Here is a 19,988-nt window from a genome sequence, read left to right as displayed (position 1 = left end):
AGCTAATATCTACGTCAATCACTTCGAAAACGAGTTCATCTATAACAGTCTTAATCCTTTCTTAGCCAACATATCCTGTTGGCTAAGATATATAGATGACGTGTTCCTCATATGGAAAGGTTCACAAGACCTACTGAAACAATTCCATATATGGGTCAACCAAAGAAATCCACATCTACAATTTACCCTGGATTACCATGCCCACGAAATGAACTTCCTAGATCTAACAATCAGAGCAAGTGAGGAAAACACAATTTATACAACCTTATATACAAAACCCACCTCTCGTAACACCTTGCTCAAGTATACCAGCCACCATCCAAAATCACTTCCTGATGGCCTTCCCTTTGGGCAATTCCTACGATTGCGTAGGAACTACTACAAGCGATGTGATTACTTCCATGAGACCAAAATCCTCAAGAATAAGCTACTGGAAAGAGGCTACCCCAACAAACTTCTTAAGAACTCCATGAAACGGGCATGGTATAACGATCGAGAAATCCTACTGCAGACTAAGAATAAGACCAACCAGGCACCCTTGGTATGTGTGACTACTTTTGGGACATATAGTCAAAAAATAAAAAAGATTGTGACAAAAAACTGGTCCCTTCTACAGGAGCTACCAGAACTTAGAGAAAAACCAATGTTTTCATTCAAGCGTGGGCCAAACCTCAGAGACCACTTGGTGCATGCCTATGACAAACAAGACACCAACGTAGTGGACAACATGAGACAGCTATCCCCGGTCGTGGGCCACTATAAATGTAACAAGTGTATGGCTTGCAAAACAACTAAAAACATCAAAACTTTTGAAATCAATGCACGTAAATACACCATCAGACATTTCTCTAACTGCCGAACCACCAATGTAATCTATTGTATACAGTGCCCTTGTGGCAAACTGTATATAGGGAAAACTACCCAAATGATTAAGCAGCGAATCCTGCAGCACCAATCGCGTATTCGTTGTAAAGTGGAAAATGCACCCTTAGTTGAACACTACTCCTCCGCTAAACACTCAGAGAACGACATGATCTGGTGGGTGATAGATATGGTCAAACCATCTATTAGACAAAAAAACTGTGATAAAAGTCTAATCATCAAGGAAAACCGTTGGATTGAGGTAGCCAAAAGTGTCAACAACGGATTGAATGTATGCACAGAATGGCACACCCTTGCTTGTCTAACCTGATCAGTTTATTGATTTCCCCTAGCCATATACACTAATATATACTGTATATATCCAAACTAACTATTGTGTATATTGGGCTAGACTAGAGTGTGAGCACCCAATTGGTGACAGCACTGATAGGCACGTTGTACTTTCAGCTTCTGATTTTTAAATAATGATAATGTCCTAAAGTACCCCTAAATCATACACTGTGTGTCCAAGATATGGCTTTTATATGTAATCCCTACTTGCTGTATAGAGTCATATGCCCCGTTACCTACTCATAATGTGATGATTTGATGTGTAGCATATATATCTATGCCAAGGAATGCTCAAATATAGGGATTTTACCTGTTATAATCCAAAATAAATAAAGGACAGGATGACTTCCATTAAAACACACACCAATCTAAGATGGCTGCCCCTCAAGCCTTTATACCTTTAAGGGCAACACTCCACCGGCGATAACCATGACACCGGTTTACAAGCGGTTTATTAAAAATACCATGTAAACAATACTATGCTGCTCTGCTTCAATCAAATATCTTACTTATTGTCGAGATTCTGTGACATACCGATCTGGTATGCGATATACTGATTTAGTAATCTGAAATTATCCATTTGAACTACGAAGCAATCGTATTACTGAAACCACCGTTTGTAACTAATAAACAATATAGTGTTGTGTCACCTATACCAACCATATAATACTATCCAAACTATGTTAAGATGGCCGCCTTGGATTGAATCAACTCTGATTCTCTAAGCACCAACGCGTAACATCGCGAGATCACGCATTCCCTCACCGGGCAAACACCGGTATTTAAACAGTGTTAAACTGCAACAATGTTACTATCCGGACTGCTCGTATTTGACGTCCCGTGATCGTAACTAACAAGTAAGTGAACCGGTGCTCTATTGTGCTAAATGCTTGTGAAATGTAGACCCTTCGTGGTCTAATCCTTTGTAAAATAAGCATTTTTGTTTGCTTATACTATAGGCTTTTAACCTATCAACTGTGGTAGCATAATACTGCTGTACACCGCAACCTGGCGAATGCGTCTTAACTATTTATCCTTTAAAGGACGTATTTCTGCCATTTAATGATAAACACTTCTTGAAAGATGCATTTCGGTTGCGTTTTTCGCCCTACAAACTGCACATGCCTGGGGCTTTAACCACCAACTCCTAATACTCAGCTTATATAATACATGCACTACAATGCCTAAAAAATGCAAAACAGCTAATGTAATTCTGCTAATAACAAACTTGGTGTCAAAGTAAAAGATATAGCAATATTGACACCAAATATAAGGTACCTTGAACATGGCGCCCCATACCTTTGTAAAGTACTTTGAACTTTGTAATCTCATTAACATGTTTTTTTCAAATAAATGAATAAATCTAAGTCCCCTAAAACATGGATACATTGATTTCCGCTTAGATAACTGTGAACGCCTGGGAAGAGAACCGCGAATTGAACAAACTACCAGAACCTGTTCACTGCAATACCGCTGTATGCACAAGGTAAACCCTTGAAAAACATGAAGTATAAATATATATGTATTAGACCATAAAGAAAAGATAAAAACTGAAAGTATCTTCTTTTCCTCCAATAGTGCTTGATACTCAAAACTGAGTTTGCACATTGCCCGCTTCTAAAAGAAATTAGCTGATGCCGTCACTTAAGCCTAAAAGTGTCGTGATTCGGAACTAAAAAGTGAGTGTAAACCAACACATGCTCAATAGCACTTAGGAACCATTTGATTAAATATCTGGGGTCCTACGATTGTTGAATGTTCTTGTACTACTCCAGTCGCCACACCGACTGTTTTAGATTTTTGTAATGTCTTTAAATTTGCTAAATAAAGATGTAATTATAAAAGTTTTTTAGTTAGCGAACCAGGTATTTAAGAGTAACAGAATACACCGTAATGTTATGTTGTTTTTCTTGCAGAGGGTCAACCTTGTATATATCATTACTCCGTCCTGATGATGGTCTTGTAAATGATCAAGATAAGACCGAAACGTCGACCTACCTAGTTCAATTCTGCACAGTATGATTTGTATCGACTTTTGATTCTCTCCTGATTGATAGTGGAAATCAAGTTGTCACCTTTTTAGCAGTCTGGACTGTTTTCTTGGATATATTATAGGAAAAGTAACCAATACCTTAAATATCCATTATATATCTTTGTATGTACCCTGTTTTATGTTACTGTTCATTTTTTGTACAGAATTATTCTTTGTCTTGAATCCAAAAATAATAACTCTTCAGACAAACAAATTATCCTGGTTTCATGTTTTATTATTCATTTACTGTACCCATGATGTTAGTGTGGTAACATCCTCTGTTTCTCATTGTTAGAAACTTTTTAATTTAATTGAACAGCCGCTGATTGAACTCAGATTTAGGTACTCTGATTGCCCTTCAACAAGTCCTAACTAGTGCTGAAACCTCATATAAATGAAATCCCTTGCTGGCCACTTCATATTATACTAAACTCTGCCCGAGCCCGCAAGGGTATATTGGGTTACTCACCTTCCTAAACATTTTGAAAGACCAAACGGCATAAGAATTAAGTGGATCAGAATTGACCCTACCCAATTTATGGAGGACATAATTCTTAAATGCAGCAGGGAAATAGGTTATTGCCTGGCATCTAAAGTGATCCTGGGCATCTTACTTACTAATTTCTTAAAAATAACTAAAGCAATTGAAAACTCACTTACAGTAAGAAGTCGAAAGTTGAGGAGAACCCAAGTGGCGTGGTTTGATAAGCACTGTGCCCAGTCACTAAAGAAGCTCAAAAAACACTTGATACCAAGCCCAGAGACACAGATAAAATTAGAGAGGAGCGCCTTAATTATAAAACTACCCTAGTAACCAGAAAAAAAGATCTGCAAAATGAAGCTTGAACGAATCTGAATATGGCTGCAGAAACAAAAAAACATAAATTATTCTGGGAAACTGTAAATAGCCCTTTTTTAAAGAATGATAGCACTCCTGAAATTACCTCCCATGTCAGTTGTCGCGCATGGATAGCCCATTTTCCTGGGTTTAACTCTGATTTTAAACTAGATGGGCCAATTTTACTTACAGATACAGCACCTAGTTTTAAATGGCAAAAAATGCAGTTATCTGTGACCCTAACTGAGGTTACGGAGGCAATTAGAAATAGCAAAGGCGGTAAAGCCCCGGGGCCTGATGGGGTGCCCATGGATTTTTATAAATATGAAATGACTTAATGAGCCCCAATATTGACACGATATTTTAACGCTGCCATAGAAGACAGGCTTCCACCAACATGGGGTCAGTCCATTATTGTGCCTCTTTATAAGAAAGGCTCTAGGTCAGAGGCACGAAACTACCGTCCCATCTCACTCCTGGACTCGTCAATCAAAATCCTCAGTTGAGTTCTATTAGAGAGACTAGAAGCCTGGGTTGAGAACAATAACATCTTATCCCCAGTGCAGTACGAGTTCAGAAAGGGGATGGGAATAATGGAGCAGTGTGTGAACCTGGCACTCAGTCAGCAAGTACACAAAAGCTAAAGAGGGCAATTTATTTTTGTGCTTTGCTGACTTGAGTTCAGCATTCGATCTGGTGGAACACACGCTCCTATGGCCAGTTCTGTTGGAAATGGGTGCCCCAATTGAAATCATACATTTCTTGGCCAGACTGTATGAAAACCTGTCTAGTAAAGTTAGATTCGGATTTGATGGAGAATGCACACCCTTTTTTAGAATTAACAGAGGTATCCAACAAGGATGTGTGCTTGCCCCACTCCTATTTTCTCTTTTTATAAATCCGATAGATCAAATTTTAAGACGAATTCAAGCAGATGCACCTATTATTAATGGTAACCCAATTCCAATTCTGTTATACGTGGATGACGCGGTTCTTCTCTCCCGGACCCAAAATGGCTTGCAATGTTTGATTAATAAGTTCTACACTTTCACTGAGAGCAGAACGCTGAAAATTAACAAAGGAAAGACCTTCACAATGATTTGTGGCAGGAAGCCAAGAAAAAGCAGGTCCTTTTATCTAGAAGGGGAGAAATTAGAATCCGTAAGGAATTTTTGTTACCTGGGCATCATATTTTCAGGAGATGGGAGGTGGGCTAATGAACAAGACAGTGTCCATTTCAAAATGGCAAGAAACACAAGTTGTGTTTTTAGATTTGCAGCGAAATTAGGGGGTCGTAGAATCCATGAGATGCTGTCAATACATAATTCTAGGTGTATAACATCAGCCCTGTAAGGGGCTGGGATATGGGGATATCATTCTCAGAGTGCAAACTTAATTCAGCGTGAGGAGAATGCCTTCTTGAAACAATTGCTTTGTGCTCCGGCTGCGGCCTCAAATGAGCTAATACATAGGGAAGTGGGCTTAAATCATGTCAACAACTTAATTGCCCTTCGCCCCCTGTCCCTATGGCGATCAATCTTGTCAAAAGAAGAGACAAAATTTACCCAGGATGTGATTAACGATTGTCTAAAGTTCGACCATTGCTCAAACATCCCCTGGTCACATTCAATCTTGGTATAAGACACTTTATGGCTGTGACATTTTTGAAGATCCAACAATGGGGACAGGGTTGTCAAAGCAGGAGCTTAAAGTCACTTTCCTGAAACATACAGGTAGTACCAGGATGAATAAATATGCAAAACAAAGCACGTTTAATTCCTATTTAGAAATTAATATTAACGAAGGTTTACAATCATACCTCACTGTTGTTAGCACTAGTTCCCACCGTTTTGTATTATCCCATCTACGGTTGGGGATTGTGCATTGTGCATTACCTAGTGGCATTCCCAACAATTAAGAAACCAGGGACTTGTTTATGCCCATGTGATGGTACATCGAGGCAGAGTGGCTACCCCAAAACATTTCGGAAAGTTTGGTCTAAATGGAGACGCTACCATGGATTGGATGGGGGGCTGTAACAGGGTGAGGGATGGAAGGGGGGGTGCGACACAACTCTTAGACGGAGGAGGTATAGGCTGGACCGTGTGGACCTATGGTTGACCGCGTGAGGAATAGTGGGTCACCTGATACGGCGGGACTTGAACGAATGAGTGTCCTTGACTGCTATTGAGGGGGGAAGAGGGAGGGGTAAGGATGCGAATCTGATGCTTTTCCTCTCTTCTATTTACATATTAAAGGATCCTAACTTGAGTTTTTTTTTACTTTCACTCACCAAGGGGAGAGGGAGGGGGGAGGGTACGTTTTACAAGTAAAAAAGCAGAAACTTGGATGGCATATGACGGACTGCAGCTGGTAATTGTGGGTGAAAATACTACATCGATCATGCTCGCCGCCCGACCTCCGGGGTGTGGGCTAAATGGCCGTGTATCTCTCCAGGGCGAAATGTAACAACAGCTGATGTATACAGGGGTTCCCCGGCAAACAGTGTTATGGCTCCTTGTGTATCTGCAATAAAAATAATTTTAAAAAAATACAAATCTGGCTGTGTGCCCTGGAATTACATGAACGTTTCCTCCCTCTTTGCCCCATTTAATTTGACTGACAAACAGCACATGCTTTCAATGCGAGATGCATCATTTTCCATGTTACACATTGAGAGGTTGGAATCTTTACCGTTCTCTGTTGCGGAGGCCGCTGATGCAACGTGGCTTATCCACGGATTAATGAAATTACCATTCGCGTTGTACAAATTCACTAGTTGTATGCGACATGTTGCAATAGGATGTTATGAACCGTTAGGAGGTGCCTTCCTCCATGAAGCATGGTCTCTTCCCTTCACATATAAGTACCTGAAAGACGGCAGAGAAGTTTATCTGAATGGTGAAGAATGCACAGAGTCCCCTGACCATTCATTAATATGCAGACACATTCAATTGCATGGTTCCTGCAACCAGGAACGACCTAACCTGGCCTGTGTTTTGAAAGGGACTCCTGTACCCGCAATAATTCCCACGTTTACACTTTTGGCAAATGGTAGTTATTTGCTGTTGAATAACGAGGAGTGTTGTGGTCTTATTGTCGGTTTCGCTTATGTGGTAACTGTATCTGAACGTGTTGTGTGCTGCAAAAATTTAATTTATCCCCCTACGCATGGGAATTCAGATGTTTCCATCTGGCTGCGCATCCCAACCTTGAAAGCAGAGTTCAATGGTATGGCTAGAATAAGAGCCCTTTTGTCTCAAAAAGAGGTGGCCCTGAGTTCGGCCCGAGAAACATACGTCCTTCACATAGCTAACACACGCACAGAAGTGCAAGCGCTTTTAAATACTGATTTACCGTTACATTTCAGCGAGTTGGTTCATCAAATCTTTAATGCCTCCTCCACTTCCGGCCTGGCTGACTTTTTTAAATGAGTTTGCAGCCGTCTCGTGACTTCATTTGAAAAAATATTTGGGGTCATCCCTGCCTTTTTTCATTCTATTTTTTCAAGTTTATTCGGAGGCTTTCCTGTCTTGCTGGCTTTAGCTGCGGGCGTTTTGGTGATATTTTGCTTTATTACAAATGGATGCCCATCCTGCATTAGGAGCAGAAGAGCCCCTCCTGTCACTGTTGCGCAACCGGATGCTTGATTACTATGGCACCCTGCCGCTTGCGACTTTAAGCACGGCGTTTGGATTATCATTTCGATTTTCCTATTTCACATGTGTCCAGCCTGTGTTTCATTGCCTGAGCTGCGATTTCCACTGGGCCCTTGATTTGTGTCTCTGCTTGACGGTTTCTCCTGACGTCGACTTTAATCATCTGATGAGCCCCGTAGTTGCTCACGAGTTGGTTTGTTCTGGCGAAAGGATTATGGCCTTGGCAGCGATGCATGGACTAATGGGTCGTTGGGATGTGATCGCAGCAGCGCATGAGTTCTTGGCAAGAAGCTTTCTTGAGAACCCACTGAGTTGTCCTCTGATGTTAATAGAGGATCCAGTGACGGAGCAGCACGTATGTTCCTTCCCACTACTTAATTGGATGGCTGAACTGTTTTTGGATGATGACAGTGATTTCATATTGGAGGCTGTGGCTGCATATTTTGCATATTCGAGCCTATCGTGAGATGCCATGGAGTTTATTTTACTTATTTCGGCAAGTGCTTTTTTATATTTTTGGACAGTGCCCTTTTTTATGTGTGAATTTTTTTTATATACGCCCCAGACCTATTGACTTATATTTTCAAAGGTTGGAACAATTACGCTTGGCCACTATAGGCCGTCATATATACGTTTGGAGAATAGATTAACTCATTATTATTGAACTCTGTTTTCAGGTTAAACCCCTTCCAGGTTCTGCCTTTACATGATTTTTGACAGTGCTCTGATCATTGGGGGGGTGTCATATAGCTACTTCTTTTCTACATACTGTGTTAAGTTAGCATGAGTTTATTAAATGTTTTCACGCCGTTTTCATTCTTGCTTCACTTTTGCACACGACACATAATTGCTGTTTTAGCTTTCAACCCAGAAGAGCTTCGTGATTTACTAGAGAAATAATATGTTATTGCTCTGATATCAGTTTTGTTCTGCACTCTGTCTGTACAGCGAGTGCTGAAGGCTACACGGATAACTTAACCCAGTGTTGTTGTAAGGTCTGATGTGATCGTCCTGCCACTGAGATTTTAAGGTATGGGCCCGCCCTGCTAAAACCCAAATGAGACCTTCATAGATATAAAATACTATGCTAAACAGGGAGGTTGTGAATTAGACATTGTTAATTTCTATTCATTCCAGCATCTTAGTATGCTGTCCCCATTCGCCTTTTATGGACTAATAACTATGCTGATAGCTTTGTTGCTTATAATATGTTTGCTAGTATTATACAAGATACTACGTTTGAGAACCTAGCATTAGTAAATAATATTTCAAACATGCACGTGTCCTCTTTTACTCCACGTTCTGGTTTGTAATGATTATATAACGAAAGAGTGTTCATGTGTTCCACGATTCCTGAGGTATTCTAAGTTCATGTTCTGGTCTGTCTAAACATTGGGAGTTTATCATGACCAATGAGACACTGTAGCTAGCTCGGTAAGGGGATTTTGGGTACTGAGGTGAGTTTTGGGCCATTTTAATTCACCGAGGTTCCAGGTCTCTATGCAGTGAAGTGGTGTGGCTCACTGGTTAGAGGCGGCAGACCCGTAAGCAGAGGATGGCCTGGGACCAGGGTTCGATTCCCGATGCGGCAGGGTCGTGGACCATGGTCAACAGGCTTGATAATTCTCGCCTCTGTGCCTACTCCAGTCAGGGACCACACTCGGCAACTCTGGGCATTAGATTGCCTCATCTTCACAACGGCCCCCCGAGACCGCCGGGGATGCTTGGTCGCACCTTAGAGATACCCATTAGGGACCATCTCTCAGGGTGAGCCAGGACGGGTTCCCCAGCGGTCGAAGCGCGGAGATACTCCTCCGGGAGTCGATTCCTAGCGCTATATAAACCCACAATCATCATCAATCAATCACAGTTCTGTAGGAGAACGGAATTCCTGCTACATGGCGCCCATACGTTGTTGGTTCGATTCCCCATCTCGGCGGGTCTCGGGCTCAAAATTCCACGGACTTGACAATTCTCGCTCGGGTGCCTACTCAACTCACGGGGTCACACTCTGCGACTCTGGGCAATAGCTTGCTTAATCTCCACTACGGCCCCTCGCGGCGGGATGCCTGGCTTTCACCTTGTGGACACCCTGCCGTGGTTTCTCACAGGGGAATACCAGGACGGGTTCCCTAAGCAAGCGCCGGGACGCTTACGGGCAGCTGTGCGCTTTACAAGTCCAGCACATTTACATTTACATTTACATTTTACCTATTGATGTTTGGCAGCATGGAGTTTGGTTTGGTGGTGCCCTACCCCATTCTTTAACCGCTCCGAGGTTGGGTCCTTTGTCCATTCCAGGCGCTAGTTGGCCTGTTTTGGCTGGATTTACTCCTCATCCTCTACACGGCAATTGTAACTTGGGTGAGATCCGACGACTGCATGTTGTCGCGATTGCCGTGATTAGAGCCTTAGTGCATTACACTAGCCGTAATCTTCCGGGTGGAGCCCCGGGGGGTGCGGCACTTCCGGCAGGGCAGGGTGGTTTGAAAATCAGCCCTGTCATGGTCAATGCCGTAATGGGCAAGAAGCCCCAAGAAAAGGATGATTTTCCTTTCTGGCTTGCCGAGAAATTCGACTCCTGGTGAGAAACACCGGATTCTTACGCTTAGTTTACCGAAGAATTTGGCCCCTGAACTTGTTGACTGTGAGACATGGGGGAAGACTTTTGCGGCGGTCTATGCGCGGTGCTACGGCACCCCGTCTATGTCCGTGCTGTCTTCAGTCCTTAAACGTGTTCAAGATGATCACGGACCGGAATCTGCGGTCGTGTTGGGTATGCGCCTGTGTGGCACCTTTGACGTAGTTTGCGATCTAATCCTTGCTAATGTCAAGGGAGATGCGGTGAATTTTCAGGTTGCTAACGCGTTAGCGGCGCTTCCCGAGGCCGAGAAACCCCGACAGTTAGCGAGAATTATTGTGGCGGCTTACAAAACCGTGGGTCGCAATTGTAAGGGCGTTAAGCCTTTTTCTGTTAAAGATAAAAAGCAGCCCCAGGGACAAACTTCAGAGACGGAAGTTCAGCCCAAGTCCAAAAAACAAAATTGGCCTAAAAAACAACAGAAACAGGGAAAGCAACCGCAACAACAACAAACACAGGTTTCTCGCCCTGCGTCTCCGTTACCTACGCAATCGGAACGTGTTTATGACTTGCTCGACCGCGCGACGATTAAGACTCCTGATCGATTTCAGGCTTCTGACCAACGCTCTCCTCGTTCCTTTCAGGACTCATCGGCTCCGACGACGGGTGGTGGAGGGGGCGGCAGGGGTCGGGGTGGTCAGCAAGGACGTGACCAGCCCCGCCCGAGGAACGGTGCAGAAAATCAGGAAGGCTCTACACCTAGGAGACCACAGTTTGCAAAGAAGAAAGTCGCAGACTTAACAGCGCATCAATATGCCCCAGATAGTGAGGATGCAGCTTCGGAATCTGACGTGGGCTCTGACCTTGCTGGACAGCGCGGCGGAGATTACCATAGTGAGAGGGGCGCTCCGTCCACTACTGAAGGTGACAGCGACTGATACTTATGTTGTCATTGAAACAGCTGACACCAGAGTTGCTCCCCCTGATAGACTTTTTGAAATTGTCCTGTTAATTGAAGGTGACATACAGCGAACCATAAAAGGGGTATTTTGGGAAAATCTTTCGTCTACATATGACATTTTGCTTTCGGAGGCTGACTGGCCCCCACCTTTTGTGCTCGCAGCTCCGCGAGGGGAGGAGGCTCCTCACTTCCTGGAGAAATGCGCACAATTGCGCGCTCCGACAACACTCTTTACTGGTTTTTTTAAATTTCGGGAGAACTTACATTCCGGAATATGCCCAGCGTATCAAGCCGTTGTATGCTTTAATACAACCATCTTTTTCGAAATCATGCTGGCTGCCTGAGCATTTGGTTATACTGCAGTCTTTGCAGGCTGATCTGCTCGCTTCTAAATTCTTACTGACTCGTGATAATCAGACCAACCTGGTGATAAGAATTATCCCTGGGAGGGTAGGTTTCACGTACCTGACTTTTAATGAAGGAGACACAGTACCTATTGCTTACAAGTCACACTTGTACACTTCGGCTGAATTGCGCTTTTCCACTGTGGAGAAAGTTTTGACGGCTGTGCAGATGGCAATTCTTAAGGAACGTGCCCTGTCACAGGGAAAGCGCATGTTGGTTGTTACCCTGTGTCCTGCCTTGGAGGCAGTCACAAAAGCCAGTGTACCTAATTCTAAGGCTTTGCACCCTCGGTGGATTCAATGGGCTGCGTCCTTGACATCTCAGGATGTCACGTTTATTTTTGACGCCACATTAAGGTCGCAGGAGTACTTACAGTATGAATTTGTTCATCCTGCTCCTTTAGCAATGCGACCCCTGGAGGATTTCCATTGCATCATTTACACCGATGGTTCGGCGCAGGTTGCGCATGGCTCTAAACACGCCTACGTTTCCGCATGCGCCATTGTGGTCGGTGCCATGGTGAACGATCAGTTCAAGTCCAGTGTCGTGCACACGCAGACACTCGGAGACTGCATTGAAAAATTGGCAGAGCTTCGTGCTTTGATGCTTGCATTGGAGTACGCAGATCCTAGGGTGACTACTCTTATTGTAAGTGATTCTTACTACTGTGTCCAGTCTTACAATGTGAACTTAACCTACTGGACTCAGAATGAATTTCGTGATTCCAAGGGTACCACAATAAAACATAAAATGATCTGGGTCCGAGTGGCTGAGCTTAATGAGCAGTTGCCACTTGCGTTTGTAATTCATACTCTCGGCCAACAGCGCATAGGAGTCCACGCTGTCGGTAATTCGCTGGCTGATGAAGCAGCGAAGTCAGCAGTATCCAAATATTTAGTTGCAGCAGTTACACGTTGTGAGAAGTTGGCCTGATATATGATGCTCACTAGTTCTAGTGATCACCTTGTATCAGTACAAACAACCCTTATGGTGATTGGTTGTAAGTCAACCTTATAGACCAGCTATCCTAATGGTAGCATGGACAAAGCAGTCTTAGGCTAAACTCTTTTGGCATGTGAAGCCAGATGTTTTACCACATATAACCCCTTGAATACCACATGAAAGGACACCACAGAGGTTGTTATGAAAATAAACAGATATTTATTAACTAACATACACCTCTGAACTCTTTATGAGATCAGAGGGCTAAGCACATGACAATACTAAGAAAGAAATACGAGTTAGCACAATATTTACGCGTGTGCCTTAGGGGCACGACAAACCATATACTAGAAACAATGGAATGCGAGGAAAGAAAGTAATGTAAGGAGATCCAGAGGCTGGAGGATCGCTGGGACTACGCTACAAACTAGGTAAGTAGGGAGCAGGAGGCCCACGGGACTCACGTGCAGAGTGGAAACTCTCACGCGGGATGCGTACCAACGTCTATGGATACTACAGTTTACAAAGTTACGGATTCCGGACGAACCCGGCTGGATGGAGGAAAAACAATAGTGGATCTGGACACTAGGATAGTGAACACTGACTTCAGCACCTAGAAGCTTCAGTTACCTAACCCACAGGCTGCGGGTGCATAGGGCTGAAGTGGTGTCGGGTTTGCTGCGTTAATCCCGATGATGCCTGAAACAAGTAGTTGCTGGCAGGGAGCCAGATGGAGGAGTCCAGTGGTTCCAAGAAGGGAACTAGGAAGGAGAAGTCCTGAAAGGGAAGGGGACAGAGTCTCGGTCACTAGCCAGTGACGGTGCTGGAACCAGGAGGGAACCAGATGCTGTTGCCGCGTTCAAGTGGAAGAAGGGTCGCTTCTCTCTGTAGCTGCGCGGACCAGGAGCTGTTCTTCACGACCAGGCTGGAGGCACGAGCTGTCCCACGTAGTCTGCTGCTGATGGCGGTGTTGGATCGTCAATCTGGTCAACAGGCCTTGGCAAGTGCAAGCCACGCGGTGGAACAAAGATGGCGTCTGGTGCGGAAGCAAGGAAGCAAGGGCCAGTCTGGGGGACCAGACTAGCAGTGTTGAAATGTTCGGGTCGTCGTCTCAGAGGTCACGAGCCAGCCGGCAAGTGACCAGACAACAAGAACAGCAGCAACCAGGCAAAAGGGCCCCACGCAGATCACGTGGATGCTAGGGGGCTGGTCTTTGATGCAGGAACTGCGTCGGTGTGGGGCTTCTCAGACCCCAGTGCACTCACTCGAGGATCCCTCGGCGGTCGTGCTGGAAGCGCTGTGCAGGTTTCTTCGAGATGGCCGTCTCCAAGTTGCTCGTTGCACCCACGGGTCCCAGCTGTGCTGTGGATGTGGGTAGAGGTCAGAGGAGTCTGGAGGTCCGGGTCTTGTCGAGCTGGGTCGTCAGGTTCCAGGAAGGAAGGACTTGCAGCAAACCGCACAGGAGCTTGATGGTGCCTGCGAAGCAGGATGGTCACTCCCTGACCATAGGGGAGATTCTTCAGTCTTCTGATATTCAGGAGGGCGAAGGTCAAGAGTTCTTCGTGGAAGTTGTCAAGATTAATCTAACGTGGAATGGGACCAGCTCCTACCTTTCACAGCTAAAGGGGGCTGCACTACGACTAGGTCCCTTCTCTGGGTGGGACCAGGAAGGGGGGTGGTTACACCCCCTTTCCTTTGTCCGGTCTTGCGCCAGCTCTGGGGCTGGAGTGCCCCGGGAACTGGTTTGGACCGGTGTATGCACAGGGACACCTTGTGTGCCCCAGGCATGTCTCATTCCTTTCAGCCCTGTCCTACCTAATACACAAAATCCTGTCTGGGGTGGTGCTAGCACCTCCCAAGGCAGGAAACCCTTTGTCCGAGCCTCCCTCGCTGGAAGGACTCCCAGCAGCAGGAGGTCAGACTTGTGTCTGTGGTGGCAGCATCCATTTTGTGATGCTGAGGCTCGAGTTAACTTTAACCGGGGTTCACAGTTACATACATGTCGTGTCCCTCTAGAAGGGTGGAATGCTACCCCCGTCGCCAGAATGGCGAGGGGGTAGTATTCCAATTCGTATGACACATTACTCGACATGTTTTGATAATGCTATGCCAAAGTTAGCATTTGACCGCGAGGTTCATAATGCACTTAAGATTATATGGTATAGCGTTATCATGGAACAGCTATTAGGACTTGGTTCCGCAAGCTGCAAACGGGCTCAGCTCATGCCAGAGCACCATCTCACATAATTCCAAGCACTCTGCCTTCATGCCATAGGAGTGACTGATAGGAAGATATGTGTCCATTTTAGGGTTAGATATAGGGATACTATATCTAAAGCAAAGGGTGATTACACCACCTTGCCCCAGCTGATTGATCAGCTAGTTGTGTCGGATTTGGATGGCCAGCCAGGGGTGGCATAATTCATGCTGCAACCCCAGGTAGGCCCTGGGTGCACCTATGCCCTGGGTACCTAAGGTACACTACGGTCCAAAAGTAAAATAGATGATGACATCTTGGCGGCTGTTGCTGCCACTGAGAAGGAAGGTAAATATCCTGCGGGGTTCCCTTCAAAGTACACATACCACTTAAGTCCTGATAAGGTTCCTTATGTGAAAATTCCTGATGTTGGCGAACGTTTAGTTCCCAACTCGGATCGCAGAGCTACTCTGATTACAGCGGCTCATGAAGGTGTGGCGTCTGCACATGCGGGCGTCTCAGCCATTGTAACTCAGCTGCAACAGAGGTTCTGGTGGCGGGGACTGTACAAACAGACGCGTGATTATGTCCTTCAATGTGACATTTGCCAGCAGATCAAGCCTTCGACTGCTGCGCGTCCGCCACAGACACAGTTGTACATTTCTAATAAACCACTGGGGTGCGTTTATTTAGATCTCTGCGGTCCTTTTTCTTCTGATACTGCATATAAGTACATCTTAGTAGCAGTTGATTCATGCACACGCTTTGTGTGGGTATTGCCCCATCGCAGCGCTGATTCACGGACTGTCATAAGAGATTTGCGTGTCTTTGTAGGGATTTTTGCCTGTGGTACCTTCCATTCGGACCAGGGTCCGGCTTTCGCCTCTAAGGCGTATAAGGATGCTATGGTTTCGTTGGGGGTCCAAGTCAAGTTTTCGTCTCCGTACAGACCTGAGGGTAATAGTGTAGTGGAACGAATGAACCGTGACTTAAAGCAACCTTTGACAGCTCGAGTTATAGGCACTGGCAGAAACTGGCTGGCCCACCTCAATGGCGTGCAGCGTGCTCTTAATAATCTCCCTAGAAGGTCTCTGGGTGGGCGGACCCCGTACGAAATGCTCTTTGGTATCAAGATGTACGTCCCTGACCTCGATGGTCTAGACTGCGTGGCTCAAGCCACGGCCTTTGATGTAGATGAACATTGCAATGTTTTACAGGATCTACAAAAGACCAGAGACAGTCTTGCTAAGGAACATTTGCCCTCCACATCGGATGATGCGTTGCAGATCCCGGTAGTTGGCTGGCTACCCAAAGTTGGAGAACTGGTTCGGGAGAAGATCGGTAACAAGAAAGAATTTGGTACATCCTATCGAGCACCAGTCCCCGTTTTTGGAGTGAAGGGCACAAGAACAGTCATTTTACCACCACTTTCAGGTCGTAAGGAAAACAGGTTTATCTCAATTGACAATGTCAAGATACACAGGGTGGCCGATTCTTCATAGTATGACACCGGCAGTCTCCTGTCCTTTGATTGTGAGTAATTCTGTTTTGTCCATTACCGCAGCTGCTGAGCCAGAAGTGGCCCTAGAGATGCCTGTCATTTCCAATCCTATACTGAACACTTTCCCAGTTAATAACATTGATGACCTCGATTATACCTATCCTGCTGATTTATCGATGCCTGATTTACAAACACGTTTGGCCACAGACTCTAGATTCTCATTTGACTCTGCTTCAGTGACTTCGACAAAACCCTCACGTTGTGCAATTTATGCCTCTTTTTTCAAGAAACATTTTTTGGTTCCCCCTTGGACATATATTTGGCTAATGCTTTTTTCAGTATACCTTTTTATGTCATTTGGTTTTGTGTTTTATTTTTTACGCATCATGGATGGACACTATGTCGAGGAGAGAACATGCATTCGGCATCTTAATGGAACTTTGGCCCCCTTATCCTCTTCACATTCTGCACACAGACTGAAAAGAGACTTGAACTTTGTTAACATCACAGCATGGCCGGTTCTTGATGGGATTGTGTGGGATGCAGTTAAATTTCAAATTCATGGCCCAACTGAAGTGGTTAATGTCCCAAATGTTTTAAGAGTGAACATGGGGGATGTGGTTAAACAAAACATACGTTCTGATGATTGGAATGTTCAGGCCATAGAATCATTGTTTACTGATTTAAAATATTATGCTGCCTTTGATGCTGAAGATTTATATTTAGAATCTGCTAATTATGGTGACTTATTTTGCTTTCAACATTATGGTAATCATTTCCTGCATAAGACAAGTTCCAGAAGGAGTACTGTAAATTACACACAGTGGGAACATTGCCCAGCACCATTACAAGGCAGCTCCAGTACATTTTTGAAGAAGTACACTTACTTTACCGACTTTAATCAATCAAGTCCTGAGTCCTTTTTTTTAAGATGACACAGAAACCCATGTCCGAAGTTAGACTTACCAATACTAAATTGTTGTACTCAAAGTCCTTTATAGACAAATTATCTGTAGAAGGCTATGAGCTATGGATGGAAACCATTGACCTTAAATCGGTTTGGGGTTCTAAAAGTTGGCAGGTACAAGGCACAAGGCTTTGCACCGTGCATGTCTCATCCCGAATCACATGTTGTTTTTGAATTCTACTATTTCTCAGACAACGTGCTTTGGATTGGCTACTTCAAAAAAGTTAAATACCCCTGCTGTCCCTGATTTGGAAGAATATTCTGGGTGGGACAGTTACACAAAGTTTTCCATTAGAGAATTGCAGACATTATTAAGTAATGCATCCTTTAATGTGTCCAGTTTTGATCCAAAGGGTTGGCTGCTATGGCACAGAAGCTCTGACTCTTGCCAGCATCGCTTTCTGGGTTTAACTGAAGGTTTTACACGAATCAGGCCTGATCCACGTTTTGATCCTGACCACACTGTTACAACATACTCAGTTGGTAAATTATGTCAAAATTGGTTACAACATTCTACATTAGCTGCTGTTAAATTACATCTATCTAAGCTGACTGATAAGGTGGATATTAATGATTTCATTAAAGGCCCGGCAAGTGGTAGATCTAAACGTTGGATTTATGCTGCTTACAATGAAATTTGGAAGCTATCACAGATTGAGGCTGCTAAGCGCCTGAGAGCAATTGATCAAGCAAATTTAGAAAAGGTGCTTGCAGTTGTCGATAACAGTATTAACATGCTTTCTTCCCGCATATACACGTTGAATAACATTGTTTCTTCTGTAGTTGATATTGTAAATGATGAGGTGTCTGTTTTATACCATGGCCAAAATCAACTGTGTTCTGTAATGCAGTTTGCATGGACTCTACAGACTCTCAAATCTGGCTGTGTGCGGGGGCGTGGCCAACAGCATGGCCGGTTAGGACGTGCAACTGCAGAGCTCCTGAGAGGCTGCCTCGTGATCCGACGAAAAAACCCAACCTGTACCTCCAAAAACGACTAAACGAGGCTGAAGGTGTACTGCACCGGATAGAGGCGAGAAAAAGGAGATTTTTGGCGTCCTGGACAGGGAAAACGCTCCGGGGTAACCTGCTCGTGCACCCGACTGCACCAAGATGGCGGCTGTCAGCACCCGGGTGCTCGGAGTGCAGTAGGCTCCGGTTCCCTGCCCTCCCCCTGATGGAAGTTGCCAAGGAGGGAGACACAATTGCAGACAGGCGCACCCCAGGCGGGCCACTGCATCGGCTCCTTCCCCCTACTCGACTGGAGATCGTTCAAAATAGGGGGAACTACACTAAGATGGCGCCTGGAGTTACGAGGGAGGGCCTTTGGCTCTGAGAGGCGCGAATCGAGCTCCCGACTGACAAGCGCAGGGAGACTGGTGGTGGCGGCGGAGCGCCGCTGCGGGTGTGGGACATACCGCTTCTGCTGCTTGCGGTGCTCCCGGAAGGTGAAAATCTGAACCCGCCCACAACCTCGATCACAGACCCTTGTCCCCGGCTGAAGGGTGCAAGGAGACTGGCGGTGGCGGTGAGTTCAGCGGAGCGCTGAGGCGGGCGCTTAAGTGGGGGACAGCCACTCGGCCAGCACCGGCGAGACGCCCTGAAGATATGGACCCGACCCGCCTAGACCACTGCATAACGGGCGGGGGCTGCTGCTGAGTCCCGGCATAGGCTTGTCCTCTGGGGTCCGCAGGAAGACAAGCGGATTCGGCAGGCAGCTCCGGGAGAGGCGGGAGGGGCAACCGGGAGGGCCCCGGGCCCCCCGACAGAAAACACGGCACCATACCCAACATCACCATGGGGGCCTAGGCACTGAGGCAGATACTGAGGTGAGCAAGAAGCAAACTACGGGGAAAAGCGCACGCCTGTGTTGAGACGGCACCAGCTACCACGTCTGGGGGCACCTAAAGGCGTAACTGAACACAGCTAGCTATACTCGCCAATATCACAAGCCGGAGTAGCGGAGGTGACCGCCAAGATACGCCGCCATACAGCGCCTACACAAGGAGATAGATACGCAAAGGCACGAACGCAACAGTTGGTGGTGCGTGATCGAGAGAGAACGAGAGGCCTGGAGTATCAATAGCCGGTAGGCAGGGGACCAGAAGTCGCGCCTGATGGGGATTACTGACCCGTAGCCAGGCCCAACGCCCGAGGCAGTCCGGAGAGATCTTTGAGAGGTTGAGAGACACGGGCGAGACCACAGCCGGCACGGGGTACATCAGGGGAATCTGGGACCCGGCGCGTGGAAGATAAGGGAGAGGGCCCTACCAGCTGGAACCTGCCGGGCAACTATAGAGGATCAGGACCGAGGAGGCCTTGGATGGTGAGAAAGCGCCTGGAGGTCTCATCCAACGTCCAGGCGGTGGAAAGCGACTTGACAGCGGAGCACCCGGGCTGCGACCACCCGAGGAACCATGGGGAAAAAGGAGATCCCGCAGAAAGGACCCAAACAAGGCCCAATGGACAACTTTGCTGCGCCGCGCCAGGTGGCGGAAGGCCTCCCTGCGGCCCGAGCATGCGTTCCGACACTGATCTACTAATGGCGGCTATCCAGGCCTCCCGTACAGATACTCAGAAGTCCAGGGCGGCCTTGGAGGTCAAAATTGGCAAGGTGGGATCGGAAGTGACACTCCTACGACAGGACTTCCGGAATCTATCCGACAGTGTCACCTCGGCGGAGACAAGGATGG

At 45.9% G+C, this 19,988-nt stretch overlaps 1 protein-coding gene across 1 annotated transcript in view; it reads right to left on the bottom strand.

Moving 5' to 3' along the window:
* LOC147699077 (sodium/potassium-transporting ATPase subunit alpha-1-like) overlaps positions 1-19,988 on the bottom strand; it is a 3,282,495-nt gene that overhangs the window by 2,488,768 nt on the left and 773,739 nt on the right. The gene's annotated exons all lie outside the window — the stretch shown is intronic.

Source organism: Lissotriton vulgaris, chromosome 8, assembly GCF_964263255.1.
Source record: "Lissotriton vulgaris chromosome 8, aLisVul1.2, whole genome shotgun sequence".
NCBI lineage: Eukaryota > Metazoa > Chordata > Amphibia > Caudata > Salamandridae > Lissotriton > Lissotriton vulgaris.
The sequence above is the reverse complement of the archived record's forward strand: the minus strand, read 5'-3'. Positions and strand labels throughout refer to the sequence as shown.